Source organism: Pogona vitticeps, chromosome 5, assembly GCF_051106095.1.
Source record: "Pogona vitticeps strain Pit_001003342236 chromosome 5, PviZW2.1, whole genome shotgun sequence".
Lineage (NCBI taxonomy): Eukaryota > Metazoa > Chordata > Lepidosauria > Squamata > Agamidae > Pogona > Pogona vitticeps.
In genome coordinates this window covers 8778511-8795140 of record NC_135787.1, presented here as the reverse complement: position 1 = coordinate 8795140, position 16630 = coordinate 8778511, and the positions used below count along the sequence as shown (strand labels likewise).

The following is a 16630-nucleotide window of genomic DNA, read 5'->3' as shown; positions in this document are numbered from 1 at the left end:
CTCTCAAATCTGTCAGTCTCTTCCTTTAAAAAAATGGCCATTTAGCTTGGACTATCAAAAAATCATTGTTTGGGGTGTATTGGGTTTATGCTCTTTTTAATAACACGAGAGCCTGATTCAGGAATTATGCAAGATTATCCTTTTCTAGACCCACCATGCAAAACCAGGGAAAATTATTGGGTTTCTTAGAGGATTACACTAAGAAAACCTATAGTACAGCACACAGCTTAATAAAACGGAGACATTTGTCAAATGCCCGAATCATTCTGCTATCAGTGCACACGATACTTTAGAAAGTATCGTCATCATCATCAACAACAAAACAGCAAAGGTATGTCTACTACAAGGAATAGTTGAATAAGTTGGTGATGCTTGGCTTGGAGGCTAAGGATTGAGAGGAACTGAAGTTTGAGAGGTGATACGGTAACCATTTTCAAATATCTGAAAGTCTGACACATGGAAAATAGAACAAAGTCTGTTTTTCCTGCTGTTTATGATGGTAGGATCTGAATCTGTGGATTCAAACTACAAAAAATGAGATTCTGATGAAACATTACAAAGAACTTTTCTGATGATTTGACAGTGAAAAAGATTATCTCTGGAAAGTGGTGGTCTTCTTCACTGGAGGCTTTCAAACAGAGATTGGGTGGCCGCCTGTCACTCATGATATTCTTATGAGCTTGCACATCCTTCATGTTTCCGGGTACCAGTGCAGAAACAGACAAGACGCGGGGGGGGGGGGGGAACCCTTAGAGCATGCAATGTGATTAGAGAAACTCAGCCATATGTATGAATCAAGAGAGAACAGGTTTCTAGACTACATTCTATCACATATATCTGCCTTGGTAAGTTACACAATATGCGGAATGTCGCAACGTAACACACAGGGTTGGGCTGCTTGATCATCTTGTGCTGTATTCTGTGTTGGTCAGCAGCCAGTCTTAGGTGCTCTGAGAACAAACTGCACTAGGCAGCAGCCAGGGGATAACCTCCACTACAAGGTACATTTTCTCCCAGTTTTGCACAGGTTAAGCAGAAGTTTTGTCTGTATTCATGTACAATAATTTCTCTTCAAGCCTATAAATTTAGCACGCAACAGCCACAAGCAGTCTTCTTAAACACAGAGTACAAGTATGCTACAAAGCATGATCCCAGAAAAAAATATTTCTTTCTTATTACAGCATATATGGGATAGTTTTTGTATTTGCACACTGTATCTTGTAACTCATTAAAGACTTACCCGTTAATTTGAATGGATTTTGTAGCCATTCTTGAACACACCCCTGATACCTCTTACGTTGCCTGCTGGCATTGTCTCGGTTGTTGTGAAACAACTTTGGCAAGCTGGTATACGTTTCTTTAAAACTGCTACACCTTGGTAAGCCCAATTAGCCTCCATTTATCCAAGGTGACCAATGTGCTTGTTGCTGGTACTTTTCAAAAGCATTCTCTGTGATAACGAAACTGCCAGGGTGGTGCAGTGGACAAAGTAATGGAAAAGGACTCCGGAAATCTGGGTTCAAATCTCCGCTCAGCCAGGGAAACTCATGGGTGGCGCTTGTGGCAGTACTGGTAAAGCCACTCATTAAAAAATCTTGCATATTTTGAAAACCCTATTAGGGTCACCAACAATCCGATGTGACTTGATGGCATAGCATTACACCTTCATGACGAGTGCTAAGAATACCTTTTCACCCATGTCAAATTAACCCGGCTGCATTGAGCCCACCAGCTTTGTCAATACAGATGGGGAAGAATTTCATTTCCATACATTAGTTTCAGGGAAAAAAAACTTTCTAACTGTTAGAGCAGTACGACAGTGGAAGCAATGACCTTAAGAGGTGGCGAGTGCTCCAACCCTGGAGGCATTCAGGAGAAATTTAGGCAACCACCTGGCAGATATCCTTTGATTTGTATTCCTGCCTTAAGCAAGGGAATGGTCTTGATGGCCTTATAGGCCCCTTGCAACTTCATGATTCTATTCTATTTTCATATTTAGAACTGAAAAAAACCTAAGAAAACAAAATACAACTAAATGTAGGGACAACTAAAAAAACAGATTGACCTATTCTGATACAGGGCTTTGGAGTATTTTAACTCTCAAAAATCTGGATCTGAAGCCCTGTGTAATCAATCTATATTAGGGTTGCCATCATTTTTTTCCCCAAGAAGCTCTTCATCTTTAACATGTACATGACAGGCATCACCTTCTCCAAGCATTGGCGAATTCTTTATTCAAAACACAGACGCTCCCAGTTGGCAGGATACTGTCACTTAGCTCCTCCCGCTGATGAAAAATGAAACTCCCATCCTGTACCTTTATACACACTTATTTAACAAAAGAGAAATGAGCTAGTTACTCTAACACTGCTATCTTACTAGCAGTGTTAGAGTAATGGAACACCCACAATTCTGACTGAACAAGGTTTTCCTAAAGACATGATTGCCTCTTATAGGGCCAACAATCCAAATGAAGGAGCAGCCTGGCCTGGCAATTTATCTGAAGTGCACCAATAAACCACTGTGCATGATCCGTGTCTTTTATTTGCAGCGTCTTTTGTTGAAAGAGATGCTGGAGCAAAGCTTTCTGATCACACGGTACATCCACTTAAGGGAGCAGATTCTCATAGACGTGGTGGTCTAAGCTTCTATCAACAAATATGCACATGTGCTAGATGTTCCCACCAGAAATCAAATTATTTCAGTTTTGTTTAGCGATATTTTCCTCTCTCACAAGTTCCTGATCATGTCCCAGTCAAGAATTTTTCTACACACTTAAAAAGAACTTTGAAACGAGCTTTGCAAATGATGGTGAGATGCATAAGTGTACATATTTTTTTAAACAGAATCCACTGGTCAACAAGAACATTCCTTAAAGAGAGTGATGCTGAGTCTTGGTTTATATTCCTTCTGTATGGCTCAAGCATCCAGCAGCCTCTTGTGTTTACAGAGTGGGAGGAATTAGAAATGTAAAACTTTATGCTCAGAAAAATTCCTGAGCAGAAGAAAGGATTTTTTGTAAAGATTATAGCTTATAGTCCTATAAATGTCAATTGCTTTCTCAGACAGATTTATAGGGGCGAGGTTATAACCAGAGCTTGGAAACTTACTCTTCAGTTCCAAAGGCTTTCCCTAAAGTAGTTAATAGAAAGTTAGAAATGTTTAAAAGTAATGCTTTGTGTTTTATTGCATTTTAGATAGATAGATAGATAGATAGATAGATAGATAGATAGATAGATAGATAGATAGATAGATAGATAGATAGATAGACAGACAGACAGACAGACAGACAGACAGACAGACAGACAGACAGACAGATGATAGATTTCTATCTGTAACATCGATCTAGCAATACATACATACATACATACATACATACATACATACATACATACATACATACATACATACATACATACATACATACATACATACATACATACATACATACATACATACATACATACATACATACATAGTGCTAGATCGATGTTACAGATAAAAATCTACCGACGGACCTATCTATCTATCTATCTATCTATCTATCTATCTATCTATCTATCTATCTATCTATCTATCTATCTATCTATCTATCTATCTATCTATCTATCTATCTATCTATCTATCTATCTATCTATCTATCTATCTGTCACATTGATCTAGTATTATACCAATTTGAAAAACACAGAAAAAAAGAATATTAAAAATAAGTTTAATTAACACAAAGATGATTTATAACAGTGCTAATCGATTCTCTACAAAAGGGGGGGGGGAACCACAGGAGATGAAAATGACTTTCTGGCATGTTGAGGGACCCAGAAAAATTGGAAGCTGGAGCACTGAGGTGCTAATTTGGTTAAACATTTAATGATTTTAAAGCCCATATAGCCCCCTTGACTAATACTGTACATAACAAAGCTTGCAACCAGAATAAAAGTTGTTCCCAATGGATGCACACACCGACACAAAAACAATGTTTCTTTGAACCAACTTCAAAACCCTGATCCAAATGCGTTTCAACAATATAGCTGCACCCTCACACATTCAGTCATCTAACGGTTGTTTATACAACCTCATATTGATGCTTCTGGAATGGTAAACATAGAGGTCAATGAAAGCTGTAGACTCATTACTGGAGGCTTGAAGACAACCCCTGTTGATAAAATGAGTTACCTAGCAGGCATTGCACAAAGTGACATATGGGGAGATGTAGCAACTAATAATGAAAGACAAAGCATCCACATCAAATACATGTTTACTTTTCAGAAACCATCCAGTCTCACACAGATTAAAATCAAGGATTTTTTTTCCAGGATGTCTGTGGCTCTTGAAGGAACAGGAGAAAATGCCAGGACTATACTCTGGACAGAAAGAGTTATCCACCTCTTAAAATAGATGGAAATCCAGAAAAATCTAGCCCCCCCCCTACTCATATGGGGAACAGGGTTACTTAAAAGTCACTTGATTGGCTATGGAATAGAGTTGGCAAAAACAAAGTAAACAGAAGAAAATTGGGTTTTTGAGCTGATGCAGTCTTGAGTACAGAGAAGAACAGACAACGTCACACCTATATCCGTGTACAGTATGCTGTTCCCCTCAACATGTGCCACTTTGATTCTACCTGTCTGAAATGCTCTTGATGTTGCCTGCAATTAGGAAGAGCAAAATAAAATAAACCATGTATTTATTAATCATACTGTGGTGCTTCTGACCTGAACAACAACAACAAAAAATAAAGGTGAAAGAAGCAAAGTGCAGTTGCCAGTCCTGTTTGCTGATACCGGATTATACCTTCTTTTCTTCCTGAGATCATTTGGGAGCTACCTTGACTTCAGACTCAGGTTGCAGCATTGCCCATGGGTGAAACATCAAACAATAATCCAAGACTATTAACTGGCAATCTTCCTAACAAATGTATCCCTAGCTAGGGGCCGTAAGAACTGCTCCTGGTAACTACTAGGCCTAGGGATGTGCTGTAATTTCATTCCGATCAAGAAAAAGCTTTTAGACTTGGCTTTTTGTGCAGGCATTCTGACACTAGATATGAGTATTGTGTCCAAAAGGTATGGTGGACAGTGTGTTTACCTAACCATACAATTTGGGGCAGAGGGAGGATCAGAAGGATATGCAGATGTCATTGGGTAGAGATCCATTCTTTGCATGCCTCCTTGTTGAATTCTACCATGGTCACAAGCCAAGGAAGCCACAGGACTCTTTGCTGTCAAGTTATCTCTGACTTACGGTAATTGTAATAGGGATTCTCAGGGTTGTATAAAGAGTGGATAGAGCAATAGACTAGGACTCTGGAGAACAGGGTTAAAATCCCCACTTGGCCATGGAGACCCATGGGGGGGGGGAGTGGAGCTGCTAAAACCACTCCTTAAATCTCACTTACCTTGAAAGCCTTATTAAAGTCGCTATAAGTCGGTTCTGACTTGACAGCACCAAACACAGAATAGGGTTTTTAAGGTAATCAAGGTATTTAACAAGCAGTTCTACCAGAGCAACCCTCCAGTGAGTTTCCATGGCTGAACTGGTGTTTGAAGCCAGATCTTCTGCGTCCTCATCTTCCACTCCACTGGCCCTCAAGCAGCTGCATGGACATTAATTTAGGCTACCCTGTTTTGATTTCAGAATTTTGATTTCTTCTAGTACAGTTCACCCGGCTCACTTTATAGCTACGTCAAGGCGAAAAGAAAGCTGCCAATATTTTGCTCTCTATGAATTTTGGGTTTCCACGGTGCTTTGGGGGGTGGATCTCAAGAAAACTTGGATTGGCAGGATCTAAAACCTTCCCACAATCCCAACATGCCCGTATAATGGGGATGAATGCGCACCAGCTCTGGAGCTGGTATTGATTTCTTTCTCATTGGTGGGAAATTGCATGACGAAAAAAAAGAGGTTTTTATAAGTCTCCTTTAAAATGGGAGAGAAAGAGAAGACATGTAGCCAAGAAAAATATTGTTCCACCTTCTTGTCCACCCTATGAGCATAAGTCTGGCAGGGCTTTGGTTAAGCAACTCTTGGCTTCCTTATCCCACATACACCTTGTATTCTTCTACCTATTAGTTTATTGATTTGCCAGCAAGTTAGATATTTCACAGTATTTGTGTCAGAGTTTCGAGGTGTCCAAGTGGAAAGTGGCTGGGAGGAAAAGCCCACTCGCAGAGGTTTTGCTTGCCAATTTCAACCTATTGTGCTCCTTCATGTATAAGGAGCTTCATCAGTTCCAAAAGAATGACCATCCTATCTCCTGAAGTTACTGTAAACGTTGATTCAGATTATTAAAGCTGATTCGGAGTGCTCTGTTAGCAGGTCTCCTTTGTTAGCAGAGTAAAATAGTAATGTTCCCTGTGAGCATTTAAATCCACCTTGTTGTCCACTGCACAGAGCAATAAACTAGGCAGAACCTGAAATTGCAATAAATGATTGCTAAGTTTATTGACAAAAGATAATTGATAGGAAGGCGTGTCCTAAATAGACAGAAGACCATGTCTCAAGGCCTGAGCATATGGCTCAGTGAGGGGAGCATAGTCCACCCTCAAGAAAGACACGTTCACAGCTCGAAGTTTAGAGAGGACTGCCGGGGAGCAATAGAAAATGATGAATCTTTGTTTCTTTAGGTAGAAATAGGGCAGTGAGAGTTAGCCAGTGAAAAAGGACAGGTGCAGCTTACTCTGACTTCCAAAATGGCCCACTGGACATCCATGGGGAGAGGTTCAAGAAAGGTGATGCTCCAGAAGATCCATTAGAGATGGCAGAAACCGCCGATTTGTGACAGTTCGTACTTTGGAGGAACAGGCGTTTGGCGATTCCCAGCCCCGTCTCCAGAGGGTGCCCAACTCAGAGGCAGCACCTGGAAGAGGCAGGGCAGGGAAGCCAGGGCGTTGCCTCTGATTGGATGACTGCCAGAGTAGGCGGGGTCTGGAAACTGGTGAACACCTACCTGCTGATCCAAAGGACGAACTGGCACGAACCACTGGCTTGTGCCCATCTCTACAACAGAACTCACATCTCAAAATGGAAAGATTTGTTGAAAGTCAGAGCAAATTGCTGTCAGTGCTGTCTTCTTCTCAGCTGTAATAAGCCACAGGCATTCAAAACTTGCTGTCGAAATCTCAAAGCGAAATACTCATAATAAGGTCTCCCCACAGATGAAAATACAAAATAAACACCTGAGACATTCTTGGATGTGTTTGTTTATTTATATGAATGTCTTATTTCCCCACCTTTAGAAATACAGTGGGGTCATGACTTGAGAACTTAATCCGTATTGGAAGGCGGTTCTCAAGTCAAAAAGTTCTCAGGTCAAATCTGTATTTCCCATAGGAATTCATTGAAAACCATTTGATCCGTATCTGCTCTTTTCCGTCCATAGAAACTAATGGGGAGCTGCTATTCTGCCTTTGACCACTAGAGGGGGGATATTTTGTTTCTTTTTTTCTTAGGTCAAGAAAGGTTCAGGGAAGGCAGGGAAAATACAGTCCAGGCAGTCTGAAGACTCCCAATCCACTCTCTAAACACTGGGAGGAGTGAGGAAGCAGACACGCACCCTTTTCACTGGCCAACAGTTAACTGAAAGTTCAATTTTTGCACTTTCCCTGCCTCCCACGTGGTTTTTTTCAGTTCTTAACTCAAATCTAAGTACTTAAGTCAAGTCAATATTTTCCTATGAGAGTGGTTCTTAAGTCAAAATGTTCTTAACTCGAGCCGTTCTTAAGTCAAGACCCCACTGTATTACTTTCTAAGGTTGGTTTCAAAGCAATGAAAAACAACAGTACAATTAGAAGACAATCAAGACCCATATGCATGAAGAATTGGTAAGTCAACAAATGATTATGCTACCTGGAGGATTTTAGGAGGTGTACTTGACTTATTATTTATTCTAAAATCTCCAAACCCTTCAGTAACAACAACAACAATGCTAATAATTAGCATTAACATGGATTTGTATTTCTGGCATGCACATGGAGCACAGAGATACACAAATAATTGCTTGTGACAACTGTCATAATGACAATGTTTATAACAATGTTTGCTATGACAAGGGTCATGACCTCTTGGAGGTCATTAATTCGTAGAATCACCATAAATTGGAAGCAACTTAATGTCAGCAAATGACCATGTCGGGCCAGTATGGAGAAAAACATACAGGCAAGAAAAAGCCAACCCTCTCAATAACCGCCCCCAAAGGGTCTGGACAAAACAGGTGGGTATGAAAGTCTTCTTTCCCTTCCTTGAAAGGTTCATTCTCCCCTCTGGATCCTGCCCTGCCTAGAAAATGTAGTACAGTACTTCCCCAAAAGAAACATTCTGGGTACAAGTTATGTTTAAAGAGAAACACACTTTGAGTAAAGATGCTTGTGTCCACATGGAGTCCCAATGTGTCCACTCACCTATCACATGGAAAAAATAAATAAGCAAATCTCTTACCTACTCAATGCCCCTAAAACATTTACTTTAGCCTAAATGATGGCGAGGCAAAACCTCTGTACTGTAGTTTGCTTTGCACACATGGCTAAGCACATGTCACACAGGAGTACCAGCACATTTCAGAGGAGCTGCCTTCAGCTTCCAGCAGCACTGAGAGAAGAGACAATCTGGCGTCATCTTAAAAGATGGATATATTATTGTGCCAGATCCTGCCTTATTCTCTGTAAGGATGCTCAGGCCACAATAAATAGACTCAGGTGTTACCAGATTCTTTTTTCACAGTAGCAACTCGTTTCGTTTCTCAGTCCTGCCCACTTTCTCAAGTTTTCTAGCCTGATGGCTCTGCACAGCTCCGCTTTTTTTGCATGACGGGTGTAAGCTTTTGTGCCAAGATAAATGTGTGAGTGCCGCAAGGAGCTGCAAGGCTAGCTCAGTGAATTAGGTAAAGGTTGGGAGTCCGATTCCTCCCTGGGCGTCCCAGAAGGGCCAACCTGCGTGGCCTTGGGCAAGCTGCACCGTCCCCACCGGAGCCCCGAAGAAGCGAAGGGAAAAACCACTTCTTTGCCCGGAAAGCCTAGAAAGCGGTCGCGATTTAAGTCGGGATTGGCTTGACCGCGCACACCGAGGCGCTGGAAAAACCCTTTGCCTGCGATCTTCCAGGCTGCTCCTCCTCAAAGAGGCACAGGATCGCAATAAAGTTTCCCTTGCAATAGCCTCGCGGGGCAGCTCCACAAACCCCTTAACCCGAAAGCCACGAAGCCCGTGGAGTTCAACGCGCCACGTGCGCGCAGCTTCTTCCTGCTTTCGATAAGAAAAAGTTTCCATACGAAGCACCTGTCCGGTGTGTGTGTGTGTGTGTGGGGGGAATCGCGGAGCTTTTTTGGGGGTGCAGGATGATGGCACGGGCACGAGGGAGGGGGATGATCCCCCTTCTCCCGCCCCAGCCAGCCTCAATCAACCTGTCACCCGTCGGCGCCCGGAGAAAGCGCCCTAGCCGTTCCGCCGCTCGGGCAGAGGCAGCCCGGTCCGGCTCCAGAAAACCCTCCGAGCCGGGAGGAAAGGCCACCGAGCGGATCACGCAGGAGGGCTTGGCCGCCCCAGGAGCCGGGAGGAAAGGCAAGGCGAGGCCGGGCAAGGCGGGCGGGCGGGCGGGCTGGCTCCTCCTCCGGGGGCCCCCGTGACGCTCCTCGCCTTGCGCGGCCGAGAGAAGCACCAGGGCGGGCAGGCAAGGCGAGCGGGGCTGGCTGGCTGGTCGGCAAGGCAGGCAAGAGGCGGAGGCGAGGGAGGCGGCGGCGAGAGGAGGGGACGGGCGCGCGCGAGGGACGGCCCCCCTCCAGCCCCGAGTCACGGCTTTAAATCTTGGGCCGGGCGGCGAGGGCGAGCTCCCAGCGCCGGAGGCTCTGCGCGTCTTCCCCCGCTCGCCGCCTGGCCGCCTCGCCGGGGGTCTCTCTCTCTCGCTCTCTCTCTCTCTCCTGGACGGGCTTCTGGCTCTCTCTCGCCCGCTCGCTCTCGCTCTTTCTCTTCCTCTCAGCCCCCCCACGCACACTTTCGGTCTCTCTCTCTTTCTTTCTTTCTTCCTTCCTTTCGCTTTGGCCGCCTCGCCTCCCCCTCGCGCCGCCTTGCCCGCCCGCCCGGAGAGAGCGCGTGGCTCTCTGCGCCCCCCCCCCGGCCGGAGCCTGGCGTGGAGGAGACCGCGGGAGGGGAGGAGAGGCCAGAGGAGCGGTGGGTGGGTAGGTGGGTGGGCGGCCGAGAGAGGGACGGAGGGAGGGACGGAGTGGCTCCCTTTGAAAGGAGCCCTTGAGCCCGGCGACCCCGCCGCGCTCGCGCTCTTTCCCCGGCTCGCTCCCCGCCCTCAGCCCTCAGCCCTCAGCTCCGGCCGAAGGGGACCCGAAAGGAGGCGTCCTTGCTCCGGCCGGATCCTTCGGCGCTCGCCCTCCCTCTCTTCGCTTCGCCCCTCGCCGGCTTGGGTCCCTTGACGGCTGCTTCCGCGGACGCCGACCGTCCCCACGCCCCTCGGTGGCCCTTGCAAGCCGGAGCGCAGAAGGCGAGAGCCGGCCGGCCCGGCCCGGGACAGCCTTCGCCGCCCGCCCGCCGTCGTCGGAGCCCCTTTTCTCGGCTACTCGCTGCTGCCCCGGCAGCCCCCGCCGGCCGCCGCGCTGGAGGAGCGACGGAAAGGCGACCCCCGGAGGTAAAGCGCCAGAGGTGGCCGGCCAGGGAGGGAGGGGAGGGGAGGGAAGGGGGGCGTGACCCCCAGAAGCGCCCCCGCCCGGGGGAGCTCCGTGGCGGAGAGGGGAGGATTCGAACTCGGGGTCTGCCTTCCTCTCTTCTTCAGCCTGCGGCTCTAACCACTACACACCCGGCCCGCAGGCATGGTGGAGACGGAGGGAAGGACTTCCTGTTCGTCGGTCAGCCGGGAAATTCTCTTTACTTTTATTGATGGACCAGTTTCTTAAGGAAAAAAACAAAAACACACAACTCAACCAAAAACGACAGTCTTGGCTTTTAAGGCGGCTGAAAAGGTTTAAATAATTGATCGGCTTCTGAGAGGGCGAGAGAGAGGATACACAGAATAAAATCTGGCAGGGCATAGTGAAGGATGTAAATAGTAACATGTGGAAGTATTGTGAAAGTGCATGCCCCAGAGCATGTGCAAAGTGTTTTTTCCCTATCCGATTCCTGCATATTTAGAATTATTTATTAATTAGGCATCCAGAGAGGTAATTAAGGGTGCAGACGTGAGGGGTATAGAGGGGTGGAATTGTTTTCGCACAATTCCGATGCCAAAAACAATTGCCCACATGTAGACTTGCCTGAAAGTTGGTTTGCCTCGCCTGTTTTTCATCACTCTGGCCACATGTGGCTGTGGTTTCATACTTATGATGGAAATGCACTTTGTCCATGCTCAGAGGAACTCTTTTATTTAAGACATTTGTAAGTGTGGATTTAAATGGAATAAACTGAAACAGGGCATGGGTCTGGCTGAGGAAAAGGTGGCCAACGTTTATAAGGTTTGGCAAAATTAGCAGGAAAGATCTCATGAGGGGAAAGATCTCTACTGATAGTTACTGACAGTGGGTTCAGCTTTTCCCCACAAGTTAGATTGGTGAAATAAAGGAAGCTTTGTATTTGCAAAGGCTTTCACGGCCGGGATCTAATGGTTGTTGTGGGTTTTTCAGGCTCTTTGGCCGTGTTCTTCCTAACGTTTCGCCAGTCTCTGTGGCCGGCATCTTGAGAGGCCGTGGTATTAGCGTGGAGCAAAGCTGGTGGGTATCACACCAACAACACCTTTTGTTGTGGGTATCACAGCAATACACCCACAACAAAAACACGCTGATCACCATAATCACCCATCTCCTGAAAAGGACAAAAGCTGATCCAACAACTAAAAATACTGCACTCCCAAGCCAACTACACCAGAGCACAGAGTGCTGTCCTCTGAAGATGCTGGCCACAGAGACTGGCGAAACGTTAGGAAGAACAACCTTCAGAACACGGCCAAAGAGCCCGAAAAACCCACAACAACCAAAGGAAGATTTGCGGGAAAACCAGGAATGGATCTTGTGTGAATGGACTGTGAACTCAGTTCTTGTACTGAAAGCATACATATTTCAAAATTGGAGGTGCTCAGTTCCTTAAATGTATCAGTATGCCCGTCCCTCTTTTGAGAGCCAGTGTGGCATAGTGGATAGACTGGTGGACTCTGGGACTCAGGAGACCTGGGTTCAAATCCCTGTGTGCTGTTGGAAACTCATGGGGGCTTGTTAATGATAAAATAGCCACTCCTTTTAAACATTCCCAGATGCTGAGTATAGCATCTCACATTCCCAGATGATATAGGAGGTTAAAGAGTGAACAGGAGAATTTTAGCACGGGTGGAACAGGTTTTTAGAGGAGGTTTCTGCTAAGAGCAATGTGCCAATTTTGGGTAACAGAAGCTGTTGTTTAGAGGCATGACGAAACATTACTGGAACTTGGTGTCTGTTTAGGGCGTATGATTTAGTTGCTAGAAGGACAGTGGTCGCAATGACCAGTTAGGCGGGGTATAAATGGAATAAATAGATAAAATAAATAAATTCATTGTTGACGATGAGAAGTAGGAGATTAAAGTTGGTAGAATAGTGTTGAAGTTGATTATATGCATTTAGGGCAAGGCATCGGTTAGAGAGATTCTGGATCTGATGGTCAGCAGGTAAGTGGCAACACACTGGAGTGTATGCAGAGCCCCAGATTTCCCTTAGGAAATGGGGAGCTCACTTCCAAAGCAAGCGGGGTGGGGGCTACTCATAGGTGTGGTAGTAAGGTGTGAGAATCTAAGGGCAGCTTTGGCCGAGCGGAGGAATTTAAGACAAAAAAGTATTAGCGTGGAGCAAAGCTTTGAAAAATTAGTTTTTGGTTGAGAGCACCCAGAATTTTTTCTGCTCACTTGGGGGAATTCTAAGAGTACTCATTATACTAAAAGTAAGTTTACCAAACTCAAATGTGGAGTGTTTTCTTCTGCTCTATGGTGACCTGTATTCTCTGCCAGAGCTTGAAGGAGATTGCTTGTTTGGACTCCCAACTTCCAACTACTGTACCTTTAGAATAGAATTTTTTTTTTATTAGACTACAACTCCCAGAATCTTCTCTAGTCACTAAAGCCAGCTGCCATAAGGGCTGGGGGTTTGGGGATATTGTCTACAAGAAGCAGAACTAGAATGAAGAGTATTTCTCCTGCAGTACAATCTCTATACATCAGGTGTACATTTTCAGAAACAAAAATACCACTTCTTGCCTCTAAATGTTGTACAGTCTGAATTAGCACAAAAAGGAGGGAGGGAATGTGGAGTAAATAAAGGAAAGTTTTGAGCCTGTCTTTGAAAGCAAGATTTTGGGGCTGCGAGAAATGAGTTTGTTATTTCAGCAGAGGGAGAGAAACCCAAGGCGGGCAGATAATTGGAACTGAGGATCAAACTGTGACATGCAGTTATAGGTCATTTTTCTTTGTACGAAAAGTCACTACCACAGTTGGCAAGTTCTCAAAGAGAATATTAGTAGAGAAGAAAGCCGCTTAAACATTTCCTTCTGCCATTTGTTCCAGTCTCTTTCCCCAGCAATTTTCCTCTTAGTGGAAAGAAAAAAGTTACACCTTCTTATTTCTTTTATATCAAAGGCTGGATGTTGACACGGCTTTGGATAAGGCAGCTCTAAACAATAATGTTCTGTTGCATCCGAAACAATCTCTTACCATCTGTGAAAGATCTGGAGATGTGCAGATTTTTCTCTTGGAGGAAAATCCGTGTGTATGTGAGTCTGTAAATATATACAGTATTGCCTTCTGGAAAAAGCAATAGATAACAACGTATCAACTTGTGGTTTGTACATGAAATCGAAATGGACTGGGGTAGAGAAGGGAAATTTTACTTTTTTTGAATCACAACCAAAAATATATATATATACCCAGTTGACATGGCCATTCCTACATCCCTCTGGTTTAGGGGTATTTGTCGAAAGTTGGTTTGAGTTGGTTTGCTAGCAAGTGTTAGTGGCTTAACTATTGACTGGTAGCATAATTGCTTCTCCACCACTTTGCTGCCAGTCTGTAAGCTTTGCCACGGCCGTGGAGGAAAGGATCTTTTTGAAGCCTCTTGTCCCCCTGCTTCTCTCTTGAGTTGCTATTCACTGTGCTAGCCATAGGCTTCTGTTGAGCAACGGTAGAAGATAGGGTTGTGAACCATGAAGCAGGAGGAAGAGAGCAGAACGTTTGGACAGGAATTCAAGGAGTCTGGATAGAGGATGCCCTACTCCATAAGGCTGGAAGTTCAGGAAATGTGGCAGTTTTTGTTCTAGTGTTGGCATCAGAGTGGCAAAACTTGAAATTAAGGTTGTTTTGGAAAGAATTGCCTGGGTTTTGTTCAGGGAGCCAGCGGGCCTCCAGATTTTAATGAGCCGCTGCTACCATTGACCCTCCTTGTGGGTCAGGCTGATGGGGACCGGTGGAAATGTAAGTCTTAGAATCTCTGGAAGCCACGTTCTTTCTTCCAGGACACATTGTGGGAGAAAGAGATAATCGTTTTTCTCTGTTGCTCTAAAGGTTACTGTACTTGGGTTTAATGACGACTAGCCAATAAACTGAGGAAGATCATGATCTCTTTTCTCACCTCCAAATCCTAAGAAGTAGAGTTGCCGACAGCCTTCTCCAGTTTTGATTATCAGATATAGATAAGGATTGAAGAACCTTCTCCGGATAGAAAGCCATGAGTAGGTGTGGTCCATGTATAGAAAGAACCCATGGAAATGACTCACTTGTTCACCTCTAGCTGAGAAAATGATAACTCTACAGGTGTACGTTCAGAGTTTTGTTTATGAAGAAGAGCAAACAAATATTTTGGTTTTGTTATGAATGGATTTTCATATGACCTAGTTCATTTAGAATCTGCTTTTGACAATGCATTTTGTGCCCGGGTGCAGGTGTTACATACCAAAAGGGGAACAAATGCATGCACATGATATTTGTTATGAAGGGGCATAACCACAATGTATGTATGGCTGATTGATTTATCATATTTTTACCCCACCTTTCTCCTTAAAAATGAGCCAAATTAACTTACATAATTAAAAGACAATGTTGTAAAGCTAAAAACAATAACTATACAAATGCCAAAAGGGTTCAAACAAACACCAAGCAAAAGCAAAAACACATTCAGAGCAATGAGATACAACAATACATTTGAAAACCCCGCTCAGGCAGAGGAAAGCTTGCCTGAAGAGAAAGGTCATTGCCTGGTGGCAGAAGGACAGCAAAGATGTGGACTGCCTGGCCTCCAGTGGGAGGGAGTTCCAGAGTCTAAAGGAGCAGCCACAGAGAAGGGCGTTCACTTGTATAAATCTGAGTGATTCCCTTTAAGGCAGCGGTCCCCAACCTTTTTGGGACCACGGACCGGCTGAGGAAGCCAGGGCACCCCCCTCCCGCTCGTGTGCATGCACGAAGGAACATGCTTTCTCTCTCTCTCTCTTGGGCTCATGCACGCAGTGGTAGGGAGCATGCACACGCGTGCCAGTGCACATGCAACCGCTCCCCCACCCCTTTGTGCATGCGCTAGAGCACCCATCCACCCGCGCAAGCCCCCCCTTTGTGTGGGCGCTCGGGCGCATGCGTGAAGATGGGGAGCACTTGCGCCAGCGCTGGCATGTGCGCACATGTGCAAAGCAGTTGTGCGGTGGAGTGCATGCAGGGGGGCATGTGGGAGGAGGTCTGTCTTTGTGGCCCAGTCCGGCACCGGTCTGCAGATCGGGGTTTAACAATCCCTGCTTTAAGGCATACACCGCTGGCCTACAGAAAGGGATTAAGCAGGAATGGATTGTGTGTGCTAACCCGCATATACACTTTCCATTCATTATTCGCTGATTTGCAGCTGGAATGTTTGAGCCACCGAGTGTGGTTCTGGTAAAATGAAAACTCTTCCTTACCTGTCGGGGCAGCTTTACCCATGAAGGCCACTGCACGGTGTTGTAGCGGCTGAGTGGTGGAATGTGCGTGCTGAAACTGTCCTTGCTCGTGCAGTTTCAATAGTAGCTTTATAGTCTTAAGTGGGATAGGATATCTCACCCGGAGGCTCTGTCTGGTTTTTGTTCACATTGAAGTTAAAGGGACTTGTGCAATGCAATTGTAGATGTGTGTAGCATTGGTCTCGTTGCTCCATGTGTGTGCAGCTGCATGGGGTATGTGTCTGAGCTGTTGCTATTTGTGCGATGTTTTCCATTGTGCCAGGACTGAGGGTAGTAAAAAGTATTGGCTGCATTTGATTAATATAGCGTGTGTTTGTGGAAGTACTGTTGTTGATTTAGCAAATGTGGCCTTGTCCCATGATACTCCTTGGAGTAGAGCAAGGAGATAGAAGAAAACTTGTGGAATAGTTTAGGCATCTGGCTGTGGAGCCAGAGGTTGGGAATTTGATTCTTCCCTGTTTCTCCTTGACGGGCTGGACTGGATGATCCTTAGGGATCCCTTCCATCTCCGCAGTTCTAAGATGGTACACAGAGCACAGACAGAGTTCCTACTCCAGTCCTCTGAAGATGCCGGCCACAGAGACTGGCGAAACGTTAGGAAGAACAACCTTCAGAACACGGCCAAAGAGCCCGAAAAACCCACAACAGCCATCAGATCCCGGCTGTGAAAGCTTTCGAGAATACACAGAAAGTCAATACTTTACAGCATTTT

General features: G+C 45.3%; 1 protein-coding gene across 4 annotated transcripts in view; it reads left to right on the top strand.

Annotated features, from left to right (window-relative positions):
• The first annotated feature begins 10414 nt into the window (after positions 1–10414).
• Positions 10415–16630, top strand: part of SLC4A4 (solute carrier family 4 member 4) — a 223198-nt gene continuing 216982 nt past the window's right edge. For 3 of the 4 annotated variants that reach the window (XM_073002088.2, XM_073002090.2, XM_073002089.2), the window contains exon 1: positions 10489–10621. The gene's annotated coding sequence lies outside the window, so the exon portion shown is untranslated. Of the gene's footprint in view, positions 10622–16630 lie in introns of all 4 variants that reach the window. The other variant, XM_073002084.2, reaches the window with a different exon arrangement.